The sequence below is a fragment of the Euprymna scolopes genome, chromosome 46 (genome assembly GCF_053919585.1).
Source record: "Euprymna scolopes isolate OS-2025 chromosome 46, ASM5391958v1, whole genome shotgun sequence".
Taxonomy (NCBI): domain Eukaryota; kingdom Metazoa; phylum Mollusca; class Cephalopoda; order Sepiida; family Sepiolidae; genus Euprymna; species Euprymna scolopes.
The window spans coordinates 68,561,227-68,581,494 of record NC_136527.1 but is presented as its reverse complement, the minus strand read 5'-3'; the positions used below and the strand labels follow the sequence as shown (position 1 = coordinate 68,581,494).

General features: G+C 31.5%; 1 long non-coding RNA gene across 1 annotated transcript; it reads right to left on the bottom strand.

Moving 5' to 3' along the window:
* Positions 1-10,397: 10,397 nt before the first annotated feature.
* Positions 10,398-20,026, bottom strand: LOC145270698 (uncharacterized). Its single transcript, XR_013865522.1, has 2 exons — positions 19,930-20,026; positions 10,398-14,049 (listed from the first exon to the last, which is right to left on the bottom strand). It is a non-coding gene; the product is annotated as an uncharacterized LOC145270698 (long non-coding RNA).
* Positions 20,027-20,268: the final 242 nt, after the last annotated feature.

Here is a 20,268-nt window from a genome sequence, read left to right as displayed (position 1 = left end):
TTGCAGAATATCAAACAAACAACACAAGAAATCAAAGGCAAATTGATTAAAGTTAAAAACTGGAAATGAGAAAAATGTAAATCGTACAATTGTTTTATAAAATCCCATTTATTGATAATATACTGAAAACAAAACAATTTCCTTTTTACTGTTAATTAAATATGTCACAACATATGCAAAGACACACTGAAGAGCAAACATATGTTTGTGAAGTATGTAGCTTTTCTTTTGCAAGGAAAATAGACATGTTACGACATGTTCGAACACATACTGGCGAGAAACCATATTCTTGTGAAGTATGCGGTTATTCTTTTACCCAGAAACAACATATGGTGGACCATATGAGAAGGCATACTGGAGAGAAACCATATTCTTGCGAAATATGTGACTCTTCATTTACAAAGAAACAAAGTATGTTGATTCATATGCGAACACATACTGGCGAGAAACCATATTCTTGTGAAATATGTGGATTCTCTTTTACACAAAAATGTAGTTTGTTGCAGCATCTGCGAAAACATACTGGCGAAAAAGCATATTCTTGTGATGTATGTGGCTCTTCGTGTATAACGAAACAACATTTGGTGCAACATATGCGAATACATACAGGAGACAAAGAGAATCCTCTAAGTTAATAAACCATTTATTTTTCATGGATGATCTTAAGCTTTATGCTAGCTCGGATAAGGATTTAGATAATCTACTGAAAATTGTCCACACTTTTTCTAATGACATAAAAATGAAGCTCAGACTGGATAAGTGTGCTATGTGTACTCTGAAAGCTGGCAAGAAGATATCTACTGAAAATATACAGCACGATGAAAATAGTGTAATCAGAGAACTGGATGATCAGGAAACATACAAATACCTCGGCATTGATGAAAATGAGTCCATCCAGCATTCAAAGATGAGAGAGAAACTAAGCCAAGAATATTTACGCCGGGTAAGAAAAATCTGCAAAACTGAAATCACAAACAAGAACAAAATTACGGCAATTAACCAACTTGCCATGCCAGTACTAACATATAGTTTTGGCATTATTGACTGGCCTCAGAAAGACATAAATTGGCTTGACACAAAGACAAGGAAAATGCTAACCTTGTACCGAGTTATTTATCGAAATCAGTGCATGCCTCGTTTGTACCTACCCAGGCGAGAAGGAGGTATGGGGCTCTCGGATGTCAATCATCAACACAGAGCCACAATCGTCAGCATAGGTCAGTACATAATAAGTTCCTGTAACCCCAAGCTTATGAAAATTAAAGACCATTATCAGAATCGAGCAAGTAGCACAACATCTATTACACAACTTGCCACTCATTTTGGAAAAGATTGCCTTACAAATGATACTGAGAACCCAAACAAGCCTGCCACTGACATAGCCCAGAAAAGTCGGAAAAAATACACTAGCCAGTTCCATAGTGTTAAAACAGAAGAATGGACCAACCATAAACGGGAAAAATACCTACCGACTGAACTATCCCAAGAATATATTGATAGGGATGGTTCCCTGGACTGGCTCAAAAGAGGATCCCTCCATTACGACCAAGAGAGGTTGATATTGGCTGCACAAGACCATGGCCTCATGACAAACGCCTTCAAAAAGATGTGTGGTCTAAGCAACAATAATAAATGCAGGTTCTGTAGCACTGAGGTTGAGAGTGTGGGCCACCTGATTTCTGGTTGCAAAGTCCTACTTGGAGACGGTTATTATACAGATCGCCATAACGGAGTTTGCAAATACCTTCACTGGAAGATATGTAAACATTCAGTGTAGTAAAAACTCCTGGGAACATATACCCGAACGAACAGTTGGGAATGACAACTACACTATTCACTATGACTACATAATCCCTACTGCTACATATCTTGAAAATGCAGCTGTTAAACCAGATATAGTGATTTGGGACAGAGCAAACAAAAAAGCGACCGTAATAGAGGTCAGTGTACCCAATGATACAGGGCTTAACAGAGTTGAGAGGGAAAAGATTACAAAGTATCAAGGACTTATGTATGATATGAAACGAAATTGGAAATTAAAAGACGTTTCAATTATACCAGTCATCATAGGAGCAACTGGGCTTATGAAAAAGAACTTTAAAAAGTACATAGCAAGCATACCCGGTGAACCAAGTGCAAGTGAAATACAAACGATTGCACTGAAAGGGACGGCTAGAATCCTGAAAAGATCTCTTGGTTGGACTCACTAAAATAGGGGTAAATGTCAGACATCTGGTTGGATGTCCCATCCCCTAGAAGAAAAAGTTTAAGAAAAATGAAAAAAAAAGAGACAAACCTTTTTATTGTGACGTATGTGGCTCTAATTTTATAACGAAACACCAGATGGTGCAACATAAGCGAATTCATACTGGAGAAAAACCATATTCTTGTGAAATATGTGGTTCTTCTTTTATAAGGAAACGACTTTTGGTGCTACATATGCGAAAGCATACTGGAGAGAAACCATATTCTTGTGAAATATGTGGTTCTTCTTTTATAAGGAAACGACTTTTGGTGCTACATATGCGAAAGCATACTGGAGAGAAACCATATTCTTGTGGAGTATGTGGTTCTTCTTTTATAAGGAAACGACTTTTGGTGCTACATATGCGAAAGCATACTGGAGAGAAACCATATTCTTGTGGAGTACGTGGTTCTTCTTTTATAAGGAAGCGACTTTTGGTGCTGCATATGCGAAAGCATACTGGAGAGAAACCATATTCTTGTGAAATATGTGGTTCTTCTTTTACACAAAAATGTAATATGTTGCAACACAAGCGAAGACATGTTAATGACTAATAGACACGATCCTCAGCTGTCTAAGTCCTCTCTGTACAGGGGTTTGCAAGAAAAATGTGGCATCAGGATACTTTTCCCTAGAAATAAACCCTGTCCAAATATTCAAAATCACATAGTATTCGCTGCTCAATTAAGATCTCCTCACTATGGCTAAATTCCATTAGCTTTTACAAAGAAATGGTGCACCTTCTCCAAGTGATGTTACTTTAAGTAGCAGCATGAAGCTGGATACTCCACCAGACTCGATGAATACTTTCTCCTGGATTCTAGTCAGACAAGAGACCAGAATGAAATGTATACTACAACATATGAAATGGTCATTTGACTATAGGAAATTTATGTTTTCAATTTCTTTACTAACTCAGTGTTTGAGAGATAAAGATCTTTAATGAAACCTTTTCATAGAGAATTCAAGTTTTAGCCCCAGGTAGTATGCCCCTTGGATTTTGACAACTTTGAATAAAGTAAAATAAAACAAACATGAGAGACGGGAATTTTTTGCAAGTCTATGGTCTTTAAATGCTTGTTGTAGCTGCAAGGAGTGTGCGCAGATAAGATGCACCCACATAGAGTAAACGTGCAGATAAGGGCGACTTGTAAGCTTCAGCTGATTACAAATGCCCAATCATGGAAAAACCAGAGCCTCCAACACATGTAGTGGTGACGTGTAGTGGTGAGGTGGCCATTGTGCAGTAAATCAAAAGAATCTACATAATTTATTAAGTGTTGCCCTTTTGCGAATTAAAAAAGAAAACGTACAAATATATTAAGTTTTTAAGTTCGATGAAAGGGTAGATCTCTGAGTTTTGTTGCATTGTAACCCTGGCAGGGATGGAAATTCCACATGAAATCCAGCCGCATGTTAAGAGAAATGGTATGGATTCTTTGCAGGACAATTGTCAGCCGTGACCACAGAATCTGTTGAAGTCTGAGTGTTGCTGAAAAATGAATTTTGATGTTAACAGGTACTTTTTTAAATTGGAATGCTGATCACTTAGACTTACATAGGTTGGGTATTTCTGTTTGGTCCAAAGGTATAAATGGTTATTAAAGATTTTTAAAGATTTTTTTTCTGTTTGGTCCCCAGATGTAAGGTATTAAATATTTTTTTAAGAAAGCATGGATAGCCTAGAAATTAACACCCGGGGGGAGGGACGGTCAGAAATCTGTATGTAATATATATATATACATATATATATATATATATATATATATATATATATATAAAGGGAAAGGTTATTAAACATTAATTAAATGAAAAATAGTTAAAAATTTAGTGAAAGAAAGGTGATAAAACATTTACTTAATTAATGTGAATAAACATTTATTAAATAAAAGGTGATAAAATTTATTAAATTAAAAATGATTATTAAGTGAAAGGTGATTAAAATTTATTAAAGGAAAAGTGATTAAACATTAAATTAAAGATTGTAATTAGATATGTTCTTTTGTGTTTTAGTCCATATTTCGGATGTTATGTTTGTTTTACATATATATATATATATATATATATATATATATATATATATATATATACAAAAAACAGAGAGAGACTTGTTTAGGAATATATATGTTTAGTTTTATTTTTGGACTAAAACACAAAATAAGTGTGTGCATTTAGCGGGATCCATTTCCCATATTTACCCAAGAAAGGATATCTCAAAAAATAAAATCCCAACCTACACATATACCACGATGTAAATTTGTTTCACAGATTTATGGTGGAAGTTAAATATGAAACATTTTTATTCTTTTTGCGCAACAAGAAAGTAATGGTTGAGACGTTAAGAAAAAGCAATTCTAAACGGCGATTCTGTTTTACATCTAAATCGAAGGAGTCGAGCATATATGATTACCACAAGCAGTGGTAATTGGTACTTGTAGAACTGCATCCTGGACTGTTTAAATTTTTGCAGTTAAATCTTTATATAAAGGTGTTCTCGAATGTTGCAACCAGTTTGTTGTATATCTTTGTGAAGAAACGTAACATAGTTCCTTTGTTTTATGTGTGAGAGTGATTGCATAACAATGTTGTATCTTTGTGTGTTCTTCACACATGTGGGCATTGCAAGCGATGATGGCTATGAACTGATTCTGCTGCAGATTTTTCCCGACCGTATGTATTCTAGTTAATGAAATAATGTAAAATTCAGTAATCCTATCATATATATATTATATGGAAAAATGCGCGCATGAAAAGTAATATTCTTAAGATTTTATTAAACCTGGAAAAGTAAAGGACAATAAATTCAACCTGGAAAAGTAAAGAACAAGATATTCTAGTAAAGTAAAAAATAAGAATTTTTTAGACTTAAAATATTGCAGCTAAAAATAAAATTCGAATATTGATAAATATTTTATTTATTATTTGCATATGTTGTTTATTGTTGAGTTAGAAAGGGTGTCAGTCGCTGGATTGAACTTATTTCCCCCCTATTATTTGCATATATTTATGTAGTGAAAATTGTTTGAATAAAATTAATTCATTAGTTAGTTAGTTAGTAGATGGAATTAATAATTTTATAGTTTACATAAAAATTAATAATTTAATTATACCATAATTAGGATCATTTAATTCTTTCTAACTCATGCAAAATAAAAAAAAGCGTTAGTCACTTATGTACTTACTCTCCTGTTTGTGAACCCACATATTTTGTTGTAACTTTTTTTTCTACTGAACCAATTTTCGAAATTTTTTTTCAAAATGTAGCTAATGAGGTGTTCTATCCAACTATATAACCTGTTTGAAATTTGGTTTCGAACGGAATTAGTTGTGGGGGTTTGAATGTGTATCGATTCATTCAATTTCGGACTTGGTTAAATGATATAAAACTGGAAAATAAGGAGACAATAGATTTTTCCCGACCGTATGTATTCTAGTTAATGAAATAATGTAAAATTCAGTAATCCTATCATATATATATATATATATATATATATATATATATATATATATATATATATATATATATATGATAGGATTACTGAATTTTACATTATTTCATTAACTAGAATACATACGGTCGGGAAAAATCTATTGTCTCCTTATTTTCCAGTTTATATATATATATATATATATATATATATATATATATATATATATATATATATATATATATATGATAGGATGTACGGAATTTTACATTATTTCATTACGGTCGGGAAAAATTTCCTTATTTTCCAGTTTTATATCATTCAACCACGGTTGAATGATATAAAACTTAAGTCCGAAATTGAATGAATAATATATATATATATATATATGATATACATATATGTAATCCTATCATATATATATATATATATATATAACTGGAAAATAAGGAGACAATATATTCTAGGAAAATATAAATTTATTACGAAAAATATTGCAGCAATAAGATTTTTTTAATTCAATTTATAACATATAATCAATTTTTAATGCTACAATAGTTTAAGTTGTAAATGTATTATATTTTTACTAGAATATATTTTCTTTTTTTCCATTTTTTACAACTAGTCTTTTACGTTTCCATGTGTAAGCTTAACCATATTACTTTTCATACTCTCATTTTCTATTATATTCTATGATTTTTCCAGGCTCCAATAAATTCACTTGTTCTTTGTTAATTTCAGTCTTATTTTTTTACCCCATAAACACACATGTACTACTGTAGGCACTCGTCTGCTTTCAATAAAATCCCACCCAATTATCTCTCTTTTATGCTTTCATTCTCTCTGCTTCACTTGTTATTTCTCTTTCCTGTTCGCATTTTTCTATTGTAATAACATATGCATCGTCATTTCTTTTTATAAAATTAATTACAAAGATTTCACTCTGAGAAATCATTTTAACATTAAAATATTTTGTTTATTACATGTAAAATTTGAACATGTTTTATACAAGTTTCCATTACATTCACAAAGTAATTATTTTAAAAGACTGTTTTAATAATTCTAATTCACATTTGTGATTACCAAAAGTTTTCTCTTTTTTATTTCAAAAACCTGATTATAGAACGTATGTGTAAGGCAATCACACACAGCAAAACCATATAATTTTGATCATCTGTTCGTCTGTGTTGCGATATATATTGTAAACATGGAAATAAACCAAATACTTTTTGGTAATATTGTTTGGTTTTTTTTGCATAAACAAATGATTTACTTGTAATATATTCGTTTATGACAATGGAAAATGATAGTGTCCTTATATCGTTAAAACGAAGTAAACATCGAAAATTATTGTTCAAGGGAAATAACTCCTAATAGCATTGTATAAATGGTCCAAGAAAGACAACTCTAACAACATTTATAATTTCTTCCTCAATAATGTTAGATTATTGTGTCAGTTTTCTAACAGTCTTCCTAGCTTTAAAAATTGTGGGCACATACATCCAGTACCGCGCTTATCACTGTTATGTGTTTGGTTTCAGTTGTCTATAATGCAGCATAGTTTTGATTTTATCCAGCTAACAGCTCCTTTCGTTAATCTGAACATGTACTGTGAGGTTAAACTGTGATCATCTAAATCAGCAGTGGAGTTTGCATCTAAGTATCCCAGGAGTTTCATTGTCATCTTGTTATATAATAAGCCACACTCTTGTGTAGAGTTTAATTAATACAAGATATGCTCAATTATAGGATGGGAACAAAATTTTGCAACATTTTCAATAGCATACGCAACACCAGGTCTTGTTTACGTTGACAGATGCAGTAGTTTTCAAGCTGATGATCTATTTAACTTTTGATTAGTCAGTTTGCTTTCTTTAGTCGCTCTTATTAATCTTCCTCGAGCATCAATTGGATTGATTTTTGATTTTTCCATTTCAAATTTTTTCAAATATTTTGCTGTACATGCTGATTGTCCTAATCCGTATTTGCACAGATTCTCGATAAACAATTTTTACATTCCAAAAGTGATGTAGTTTCCCAATGTCCTTTAATTGGTCTTAAAAATTATTGAATACATGTCACCCTTGCTCTCACAATGATATCGTCAACGTAAAGAGAGTATTTCTCGTCGTGAACATTTTATATAGATGCAAAAATCATTCAACTGTTTTAACTGCATCCTTTTCAGCTACAAACCCAATGCTTCGTTCCAACAGATTGTCGATTGTTTAAAACAATAAATGTTTCGTTTCATTTTACAGACAAGATTTTCCTAGTCTTTAACTGTAAATGCTGATTGTTCCTGTATTATTTCTTAGTATATAAAAAAGAAATTTCACGTTGCATTTTTTGCACTGGTTCATCTTTCTCAACACTGGATTGTCCTTCCATTGTCATTTAGCATAAGTATCTGGTTTTCTTAATCCTTGGTGATTTTTGTGGTTGTGTTACTCGCGAGTATTGTACGAAATTCTACAAAAAAAAGCAGGCTCCTCATTGGTCGGTTTGATCGCCCACGATTTAGTTTGGACCTATCAGATTGATTGTCGTTACTAACTGCCGAGTCGTATTTTTGGCGCTATTAGCATGTTTCAGGTCGCCTCAGTTTTCACAAAGATAACGGGTCGAATGGACGTAAGAAAACTTGTTCGAGGCATGTAGCCTCAAAACCCAATTTGTCTCATCGAGAAGTATTAATGCCCTAATGTGGGGCGAAATGTTATCATTTGCAAACACCAATGCCCTTACATTGGGCGAAATATTGTTCTTCGCACACTATTGTGCTCTACGATTGATTGACTTTCTTCATTACTTGTATAATGTATCTCCGACACGAATTTAAGGTCTACAGTTTGACCTGCCCTTTTTCCACCACTCGGGCGATTATTTACATTGAACTTCATGATGATTATCGGACTTGCATCATTCATCATTGGAAGGCATCACTTAACTCATCGACTTGTTGCAACTATTCTTCGAACAGCATGGAATCTTGAATCCTGCAAACGTAAAGATAAACCATGAACTACTACCCTTACGAATTTTATCAGCTCTGTTGTGGCAGAATGCTAAAGATGGCACATCTTTTGCAATTTGGATCCTATAACTTTAATAACATTTATGTTGAAGTTTAAAGGTGAGCCTGTTGTGATTTCTTGTGATTGCTTGCTTTCTTTCATTCTGCCAAGGGCAAAACCGAACTGAGAGAATATCTCAGTTTTATTGGATCGTGTCACTTTTTTCACGTTTTCATCATCATCATCATCATCATCATATATGTCTTGAGGTTCGATTTTCACTTGAAATGAGTTTACAATTTCCCTCCATTCCTGTTTCGTTGAAGTCGACATCAATACTATGGAATACATTCAATTTCATTGTATCATAGAGTCTGTATTCCTGAATCTCAATATCATATCAGAGGAATATATTTTCTTTGTAGACTCATTCACCATTAATTATCTGAAGTTTTCTTAATTCTTGGTTATTTTCATGGTCTTGTCATTTACGAGTTTACAATTTCCTTCATCTCGTTTAACTACTGAATCCATTTCGTTGAGGATGACATCACTGCTATGGAATACAATCAATGTTATCATAGCATAGGGTCTTAATCCCTTAATCCCAATACCGTATCTGAGGAATATATTTTCTTTTGTGGTTGAGTACTCAAATTCACGCACATGTTCATTTATCATCAATAAAAGTAAGATATTATTCACTCCACAAACATAGCAATGTACAATTCACATAAATTACTTCAGATTATTGTAACGAGAAACGATGTTTACAATCTAAATGTGGCTCACAAAAGTTGATACCTTTGTTTACATCCTAGTCAAGACTTGTTACTAATTGGTCTTTTACTTTTTATTTAAACCTCAGTATGTAATTGCTGCATACGCTGCCTCCTTCACTGTAGTTTAATAAAGTTTATTCACCCAATTATTTAATCTGATGCTATAATTTGTTTTTTTACAAGTTTCTGTAAATTATTTGTTCCATGGTAGATAAAATTTGTTCTTTTTATTTAAACCTGAGTTTGTAATTGCTGCATACTCTGCTTCATTTACTTCAGTGCAGTTTAAAAAATTTATGCAACCGTAAATTACAATGTTTTCAATCAAAATGTGACTCACAAAAGTTGATAGCCTTGTTTACATCATAATCAAGACTTGTTACTAATAGTTTGCCATTCTTTTAATCCTAGTTGCTTCATATATCCTTATTTCGAATACTGTCATTAACATGTTATAAGAATCTGCAAGTGTAGATAGATGATTCACAACTTTATCCTATTTATCAATGAAATCTTTAATAACTACCAACACATCAACGATTTTAATCGTTTGAATGTTTTATTTAATGTCTTATAATTTTCTTTCATTGCTTATTTGTTAGCCCACGTTCTTATTAAACTGATCATCCAATATCTTCTCAACGATCATCGAGTTGAGTTCTAGGCCCATAACCTTCGTTTGATAATTATTATAGTCAAGCAAATAAAATACTTAATCTGAAAATAGATTAAGGACTGTAGATTTCATACTGGAAGACAAACGACTTTGAAAAGTAAGAGTTCTTTATTTCATAGTGTTGACTAATTATTCGTCAAAACAAAGCATACTTTGTTAAAAAAAATAGGTGCAATTCATAATGTAATACAGAATATTTAAAAATAAAACGAACATAAGAAGACTTTTCGTTCAACACAGACACACAGAGACGCTTACACTTTATTTGTATTATGAGACTGTACATGCATGTAATATAATTGCTTAGGACAACGAAAAATAAGAGAGTGTCATTACAGCATTAAAATATGAAAAAGTAGAAAATTAGAGGTAAGGGAAATAACTCTTAAAATGGTCAAAGAAAGACAGCTCTCACAAGAGGAATTTGTTTCTATGCAGTAGATGTTCAGGTTTGCATAAACGTGTATCTATGTAAAAGCAAAAAAGGGGTTGTACTTTAAAGGAAGATAATTTGGCTTACATCATGTTTCATTGGCAATATATTCAAATAAGAAAACACAAAATGTTTTAATATGTTTCCTCCCAAGTATGCATTTGCATATGTTGCAAGATATTATCTTCATTTTACAAGAACAGCTACATATTTTACAATTACATGATTTCTCTCTTTCAAAAAAAATCCTCATCACTTTGTTCCCGTTGAAGATGAGACGTTCTACCAGAATTCTGATCCTCATTTTCTGTTTCAAATATTAAACCAAAAGATCTTTATAAGATCCTAACATTCAATTGCAAATGTTTTAATCTGTTTTTAACTTGGTTCTCATATATTCAAACTGAGTCGAATTCCTTCTATAATTATGGAATGATGATCTTTCTGAAGTTCACTTTCTTTGCATGTCCTACATAAGACGTTGGTATTTCCTTAGATAAGCATTCTCAACTGTTTAACCCAGCATCGTTTGGGCCACAAAATTCTACTTTCGTCGAGTTTTTCTTTTCTTGTCTCATACTGTTCTATTAGGGCAAATAACGTTTCAAGATACCTAACTCATGGAATGGTGTATGAATAATGGATGCTATCTGACTTATTTCAAACAGTTCTTTTTGGTACATGCTCCGAAGACTTGCTGCTACATTTGATATTAAACTTTTTTCATTGCAAATAAAGAGCCACAAGAATGTTTTTCTCTGGCCTGCATTCGCATGTGTTTTAACATGTTTATTTGTAAAAGATGAGCTTCACAAGATTACGGTTTCTTCACTAGAATACGCTTCTGATTTGTTTATTTTTAATTTTTCTGATCATTTTGTTCATGTCAGGGATGCAGCATCTTACCAGATGCCAAACATTCACCTGCTGTTTTATACATTCAAACCGAGAGATCTTTTTAACCGTCACTTTGAGTGCAATTGTTTGAATCTCTTTCGCACTTGGTTAGCCAAGAATGCGTTCGCATATGTTCCAACACATTTTCTTTCCTAGTAAATGAAGAGCCATATAACAAAACTATGTTTTTACAGTATGCACACAACACTGGGATGTGACTAACACACGTGTTACACTAAATGCCCTGGAAAAAGTCCGCATATGAAGATCTGTCGATTAGACGTCTTTGTCAGAGGTAAGATCAAAGACATGCCTGAAATATTGGGTGTGGCCTTCACTCAGGGCTGCGTCCCCACTCTATTGTACTTTCTGTATGGAATCTTCTTCGTCTTCAAGCCCGTTTCCTTTGACCTTAGGCAGACACTCAATACAGACACAAACAACACACGACACAATTGTATATATAAGATCTTAACTATTTTATACTCCAAAGGTTTTCATACAATAAACTGAACACAATTAGCTCTTGAAAACTAACAGACCTAACTCATGATGAGAGGAGGGTGCTCCCCTTCCTCTCATATACAGAGGGACGGAAAATATGTGCTCACCTCCTGCTGTCCAGACGAAAAGAGAACGAAAAAACGAAAAGGAAATTCTGAGGCTACATTTCTATGTATTCCTCCGCCTACAGCTGAATGACCACCTGGCCATGCAGGGGAGGGTGCATAAGGAACTACCAACCGTGGCACTACGATATAGTGCCACATGTAAAGCCATGGATGTTTGATTAATGGGTGTATCTTATATGAATCTAGGCATGATAGAAACAACATGTGTAGACCACTATTATTCTCAAGTGTGCCTTTTCATATGTCGCAACATAGATTGTTTAACTGTAAATGAAGAGCCACATACTTCACAAGAGTAAGGTTTTTCTCCTGTATGACTTCGGAAATGTTGCACCATATGTTGCTTCCTTGTAAATGAAGAGCCACATATCTCACAAGAATGTGGTCGCTCTCCAGTATGTGTTCGCACATGAAGGAACAAACTAGATTTTTGTGTAAATGAGAATCCACATATTTCACAAGAATATGGTTTCTCTCCAGTATGCTTTCTCATATGTCGTATAATTTCTTGTTTACTTGTAAAACAGGTGCCACATACTTCACAAGAATATGGTTTCTCTCCAGTATGTGTTCGCATGTGTTGCAACAGATGTGACTTCTGTGTAAAACAAGAGCAACATATTTCACAAGAATATGGTTTCTCTCCAGTATGTGTTCGCATATGTCGTATCATAACTTGTTTACTTCTAAAAGAGTGGCCACATACTTCACAAGAATATGGTTTCTCTCCAGTATGTGTTCGCATGCGTTTTAACATATTTGATTTATTTGTAAAAGAAGAGCTACATACTTCACAAGAATATGGTTTCTCTCCAGTATGTGTTCGCATATGTCGTATCATAACTTGTTTACTTGTAAACGAGTAGCTACATGCCTCACAAGAATATGGTTTCTCTCCAGTATGTGTTCGCATGTGTTTTAACATATTTGATTTATTTGTAAAAGAAGAGCCACATACTTCACAAGAATATGGTTTCTCTCCAGTATGTGTTAGCATATGTTCCAACATATATTGCTTCCTTGTAAAAGAAAGGCCACATACCTCACAAGAATATGGTTTCTCTCCAGTATGTGTTTGCATATGTTGCAACAGATATTTCTTCCTTGTAAAAGAAGAGCCACATACTTCACACAAATATGGTTTCTCTCCAGTGTGTGTTCGCATATGTTGCAAAATACTGATTCTGTCTGAAAATGAAGAGCCACATACTTTGCAAGAATATGGTTTTGCTCCAGTATGTGTTCGCATGTTTGTTAACATTTCTTGTTTTCTTGTAAAAGAAGAGTCGCATACTTCACATGAATATTGTTTTACTCTGGTATGTGTTCACATGTGTTTTAACATATTTGATTCATTTGTAAAATAAAGGCCACATACTTCGTAAGGGTATTTTCATATGTTCGAAAATACTGTTTTTTTTAAATGAGAACCCATATACTTTACAAGAATATGCTGTCTTTTTTAAATCAGATTCATAGTTCACTTCCGAAGTGGACGTATTAGACGTTTCTTATATTGCTCTTGTGTAAGATATTAAGAGACTTACAATTTATTTAAAAAGTTTTATGGATTTTAAATGTGATGAAACTGTTTTTTCAACAAATAAGCAAGATATAATTTCAGTTTTAACAATCCAGTTGATTTTTCATTCTATTATTTCCATGCCTAAAATTCTGCATTTATTAAAGAGACCATGCATTCATTAGCCATATGCAATCATAGGGGTATAAGTCATACACAGTTGCAAAAAGTATTCCAGTAGGGTTGCTGTCGAATAAACACATTCTAAGTTGATGGGAAAATGATTTTTCAATATAGTATCAAAACTTTAAGTTGAAACAAAAACTTGTACCGTGGACAACAGTATGATTTCTCTTGTTTCTGACTTGTAACTGTAGTCAACTTGCATTTGTTTGCTTCTATTGATTGCTGGATATTCTGCAATATTAAAAAAGTCTAAGTTACATTTCAAGAAAAGATTTGGTTTAAGCATGTGCAATAAATGCTAGACTGAAGTTATTATATGCAAGTTTAATAATATTTGTGAAGCGTTAATACTTTAGTAACCGCATTAAAAAAACTTATAATATTCACATGTTATTAGTAACATTGTTTGATGTAGGTTTATAAGCATTTAAGATACTAAAAAAATTGGTGGATATATTAAAATTTACTAACGTAACCAACAAATAGTTGATATGCCATAAAACATAAAATCATTCATCTTTTTTACATATTCATAAAATATTTCATTATTCCATTATTATGGTTATTCAGCAAAACAACATGATTTTAAAATATAACATACTCATCCCATGTCGAGTCGATACATTATAAAATTTTTAAAGTATTTTTTTTTTAATAAATGTAATTCAAAACTCACGGAATTTTATGTTAAGACTTGAAGGTATAAACATCCTTAATGTTTTACATGTTTTTAAGCAACCTTCGATAAAAGGAGTATTTTTTCTAGTAATCCTTTCATTGTGTTAATTAATCGACTTCGCTCATTTTATTAACAAATAAACGTAGAAAAGACATTTTTACTGATTAATTAGCTTTAAAAAATTGTCAATGAAAAACAATATCGCCATAAGCGTTTCATTATTTACATCGTTACTTGGAAAAAATCGCTGACAAACTTGACTTACAACATAAAACCCTGAAAGTTATATATTGCATCTGTAAGTTAAAATAAGAGCAATCAAGAAAAACATTCACCCGTTTGTTTTGTAAATGTATTTTCGATAATAAATAAATAGGTTTTAACATTTATGATTAAATTACTTTAGTAAAAATTTGTTTTTCTGTGTGGAAATATTTCATAATTTAATAAGATTTGCTTTATTAATTTGTAATCTAGTATTTATATATGACTACTTTAACTTTTGGAGATCGACTAAATTTTTTATTAACGTTTTAAAAATTGTATTTAATTGTACACGTATACAAATGATGATATTCATTTCACTTTTGAAGCAAAATCTTTTTAAAAGAGTTGAAAGAAAATGTAAAACCAAATCAGACAAGCTTAGTTCATACATGGTGACAGATGATTTGAATTTAAAAATGATCCAACATTAAAGTCTTGAACACACTAGTAAATTCTATTTGCACCTAAACTCTAATGAGCAAGACTAAATGCTGGACTTAGCAAAAGAAAACTATTCAGCAGATTACTCTTGCATTGCAATGCAGACCTATACAGCTGATATATGAATGCACGTTGTAGTTTAGGCCTGATAATTGTAAAAGACCTACTTAGGCGTGAGTCTCGAATGGAAATAAACGCAATATTTTTTTTAAACTGAAGTCAGCAGTGGTCAAATTTTCAGAGCCAGTTCCTGTATCTGTGACTGTACACAATCTAATTAATCAGTTCTCTTGGATAAACAAAACATTTACTCCCGAAATGTCAATCTCACTAGTGAATGGCATTAAGCAGAACAATTCAAAAGTGTGCAGTGTTATAGACTACTATTCATGCATACAGTGTTGTCATTAATTCATGCACTGATAAAGATGACCAAACATTGTGCTGTTAAATCTATGATCTGCCGGTCATCAAAGATCTAATTTCGACATATCAGATCATTATTTAGAATGGCAGTAAGTGCTGCTTATCGAGGAGTGGATTTGTTCTGAACGTTACTCTGCAAATTATGTCCACTACACACGTAGCCTTATAACAAGACAATCAAATCAAGAATGTAATCCCAGCATATGTCTACAGCATACATGAAAATACCACATATAAGCCCCATATTTCTCAAGAGGTGTAGGACTCTCGATTTGAGGATACAATTATGTCCTATTTTGGAAACGAGCTTCCAGACTTCCGAAACGTTATTACAAGAAGGAAGGTTTTTGCTCTGTAAAATCTCGGTAAATCAAACATTAAGGCCAGAAATTAATGTGGGTATACGTCACTTCAATAAGAAAATATGCAGTAAAAACGTAAATAGACTCTATCAAAACCTTAAGACAAGATATTAAGATAGCATAGGAAAATTTAGCTCAGATCAAGGTGATGTAATGAATATGAATACATCTGGGTATTTTCTCCTGCAATATCGTGATTGTTTGGTTATCCATTTATCTGGAGCAAAATTGATTGAAAAGAGAAAAAATAAAATCTTTAGTTTTGTGGTAAAATTTAGCTTTGATATCTCGCACTCTATAGCTGTTTACTGCTTCACACTAATCGATTTTCTGCCAAGAACATTTGAAATCTCATGACTTAAAAAATTAAAAGGTTTTTCTGACTTTAACATGTCTAAATTCTATTTTCCTGAAGATTCACAGATCCAACGAATTCTGACTAACAGAACCAGCATTAACAACAGGAGCTTCATATATATTAATGAGCGCTGGGGGGTCTGACTGAATTTCCAGTGTTCATAAGAACTGTTAAGAAAGACATTGTTAAGTGATCCACTAATCAATTAATAACGAAAGATACAGTGTGACAGCACGAGCGAATGCATTTCAAGTGATTGCCGTTTGCTTTTATTTATTTACATTAATTTTTGAGAAATAAAAATATAAAGTAATGATGTAATATTAAGTAATGAAAACATTTTCAAAACATAAAGCACTTTCACAATTTTGATATAAAGCAAATATGAAGATATAAAATAACATAAAATTCGGATTGTTTTTCAATTTTCTTTTCATGAAATAAACACTTGAGTTTCTCTTATTATATATTTAAAAAAACAGTGCAAATTTATTGATTTAATATTATAGAATAAACAGATTTTTGTATTACGGAATAAGATATAGTGATTTCCTTATATAATTTCAAAGAATAAACTCTGACTAAAAAGATAAGATTTGCATTTTCTAATTAGAAATTTAAAATAGCAAAATTGGTTGAAAAATAACAATTTTTATTTTTTCATGTAAAAAATATAATTTGCAGAATACTAACATAATTATCATCAGTAGCTGACCCCTTTTCTCTCCAAACTATACAACAAATGACCTGTGGGATATTCCCTCTCTTTATATTTGAATAATTGCCTTTGTGTTACTAGTGATGGAGAATTTTAAAAAAGACATGACCAACAAACGTGAAGTCCTAAAACCCATAAACTTATTTAATTACTCTAGTTAGATTTCACTACTTTGTAAATGAAACCATAAATCGATAAAAAGTTATTGTAACTAACAGAAATCTACTTTCCTTTAAAATTTATAAGAAACTTTTTCCAACCAACGATTACTATGACTAATAGCACTCTACGTGAGAGTTCATCATTGTAACTGCTTGGTCTTATAATCACATTTAACGTAAACTGAAACAGATAAAATGCACTTCCAAGGCTAAAAACTATAAAAAAAAACTATTACTATGACTAAGAGCACTCTACGTCAGAGTCCACTATTGCAACTGCTCAGTCTTACAATCACATTTAACATGAATTGTAACAGATAGAATGCACTTTGAAAACTATCACAACTCGTTTTACTAAGCTAGAAAACTTCTCACACCTGCCAATATCCTGGATATGTAGAAAGCCACCAAAATAGTATAAAAATTAAATACATTTGAAACATTTAATTCTATTAGCGATGTTGCAACCTAGCACTAGCAAAGGATTACATAAACGGAAAAGGTAAAATTCAAACAATTTGACCCTTTGTTTTATATATATATATATTTATATATATATATATATATATATATATATATATATATATATATATATTACAATTATTTTGTAATATGAATAAAAATTAACAATACTCCTTTTCATTAACGCCATAATTTACACCAACCTTTAACTACGATGTGTTTTCTCAGCTGCCAAAAACTCGATTCACTCTTTTGCTTAATTACTCATTAAATGTTGAATATATTCTTGAATCTGAAAAACATGTCACTTACAATTTAAGTGTTCATTTGCTTACAAACACAAAACAATTATATCTATATATTGGAAGTCGTGAGAAGTTTTCTAGGTCAGTAAAAGGAGCCTTTTGTGCTGTCAGCACCAACCATATTCGGGTTTAACCGGCTTCCTCCGAAGGAAGAAGTTTCATGTGAGTATGAAATTCACAAGCGGTCCCCAATCGCATGTGTATTCCCATTAGGGGAGATGACGATGTTAGGTTTTTGCAATTTTTGCAGGGAAGTGTCGACGTCCTCCTACATACAGCACCTGGAATTCCCAAATTGGTCACCCATTTTAGTAATGATTAGGTTCAACCTTGCTTAACTTCGATGCTCTGACGGGAACCGGTGTGCTGTGATTGCCTTGTTAGTGTATTTTACTCTAGAGAGTATATATGAGTTTTGTTTTGTATTTAAATTCAATAGGAAAATAAGCTTATATGTTTTTTCTAATTTACAAGTGAAATATTATTTTGTTATAAATTGTTTTTATTGTTTTAGACGAGTAATTCTCACATTTTTTTTTCACTTATATGCTTGTTTTTAAAGTTAAAAAATAATTTTCTATTGCCAATAAACCTTTTAAAATACTTTCTATCAATAAATCGTCCCCTTCTCATTGGTTTAAAATGTCTCATTTAAAATTCAATATAAAATTAGTGAATTTCCTCCAAACAAAGACTGATTTTCAAAAAATACAAAATAATGATCAGGTAATATAAAGTATTAGTTGGAAGGTAAAATAATTAAATATTAAATAGATTAATAAAATAGATTATATATATATATATATATATATATATATATATATATATATATATATATATATATATATATATATAAGAAACGTTAAGGTAATCTTGAAGATTCGCCTTCTTTTGTTTACAAAGTCATTTGCCAGAAGTGACGTCCGACATATTTTTAGCTACGGATGACCAAAACCTTATAGAATGAACTTTTTTTATGTAAGTTTTTATTCAAACAGTCTTTATTTGAACTTAATCGACTGTTTTTTTCTATTAACTGTTATATTCTTTTTATCAAGCAAAAATAGAACTTTTCGAATATAATATACATTATTGACTGTTTTCCAAACATCGAAATTTTTAAATTAAATTTAGTTTTATTTAAAAAAAAAAGAAAGAAAGAAAAAGAATGACGAGGTGTTTGCAAACTTTAATAGTCATCTACAAGAATTGCTCTGGCGGCGGCGAATCAAAGACAATTATTTGGGGAATATCATGTATTGGATACGATTTTTTTATGATGTTTGATTAAATAAATGAGAAATGTCACCTTTCCCCCAACTTTTCGTTAAATATATTTTTTAAAAAATTATTATAAAATATCTATAAACTTTACTTTTTATGTATGTAAAAGTTTGTTGAAAAGTTCAAATAAAGTTTATAATGTAATTGAAAAAAAAAACACACACACAAACTTTAATTTCAAAATTTCGATATCGACGTTTACCTAACTTTTATTATAAAAGTTAGGTAAACATTCATAAACATATTAATGGTTAAAAAACAGTTCATAACCCCCCCGCCCCCCCAAAAAAAAACAGTCAATTAAGTTCAAATAAAGACTATTTAAACAAAACTTCTAATAAAAAAAAGGAAAAAAAGGGAGTTCATTTTATACAGTTTAGTCATCCGTAGCTAAAAATATGTCAACAAAGGAAGGCGAATCTTCAAGATTACCAACATTAAAAATATATAAAAATTACTCGATTACAGAGAATTCTATAAAATTATCATTCCTCGTTTAATGTGCAAACTCAAAATGTTGACTCATTTCTATATGGAAACATAATGGTGGGGGGGGGGAATAAAACACACACATACACACACACAGACAAACAATGGAATAATTAAAAAGAAAATAAAAAATATCAATTAAATTCAAGCAATACTTACTTTTTTTGGTTCAACAACTTGTTTGTAACAAAGAAACGATTATAAAATGTGTTAATTAATAGGAGACGAGGTTGACGAGTGCGATTCTAAATTTAAGATGGCGATCCGAAAAGCAAGTTCGCAGAAAATTAAAACCGGAATTAATTTAAATAAACTATTTCTAAACAGGTTCGATCTGTTTGGTAAATATTATGTGTAAAATTATGGTTATTTTATTCATCAAAATTTTTTAATAGTTTAATGAAAAAAAAAAAAGAACAATAACAAAAGATGACAGAATAACATATGTGTCCGCGACGTTTGTAAAGAAGGTCACGATTCAACATTTTATAAAAAAAA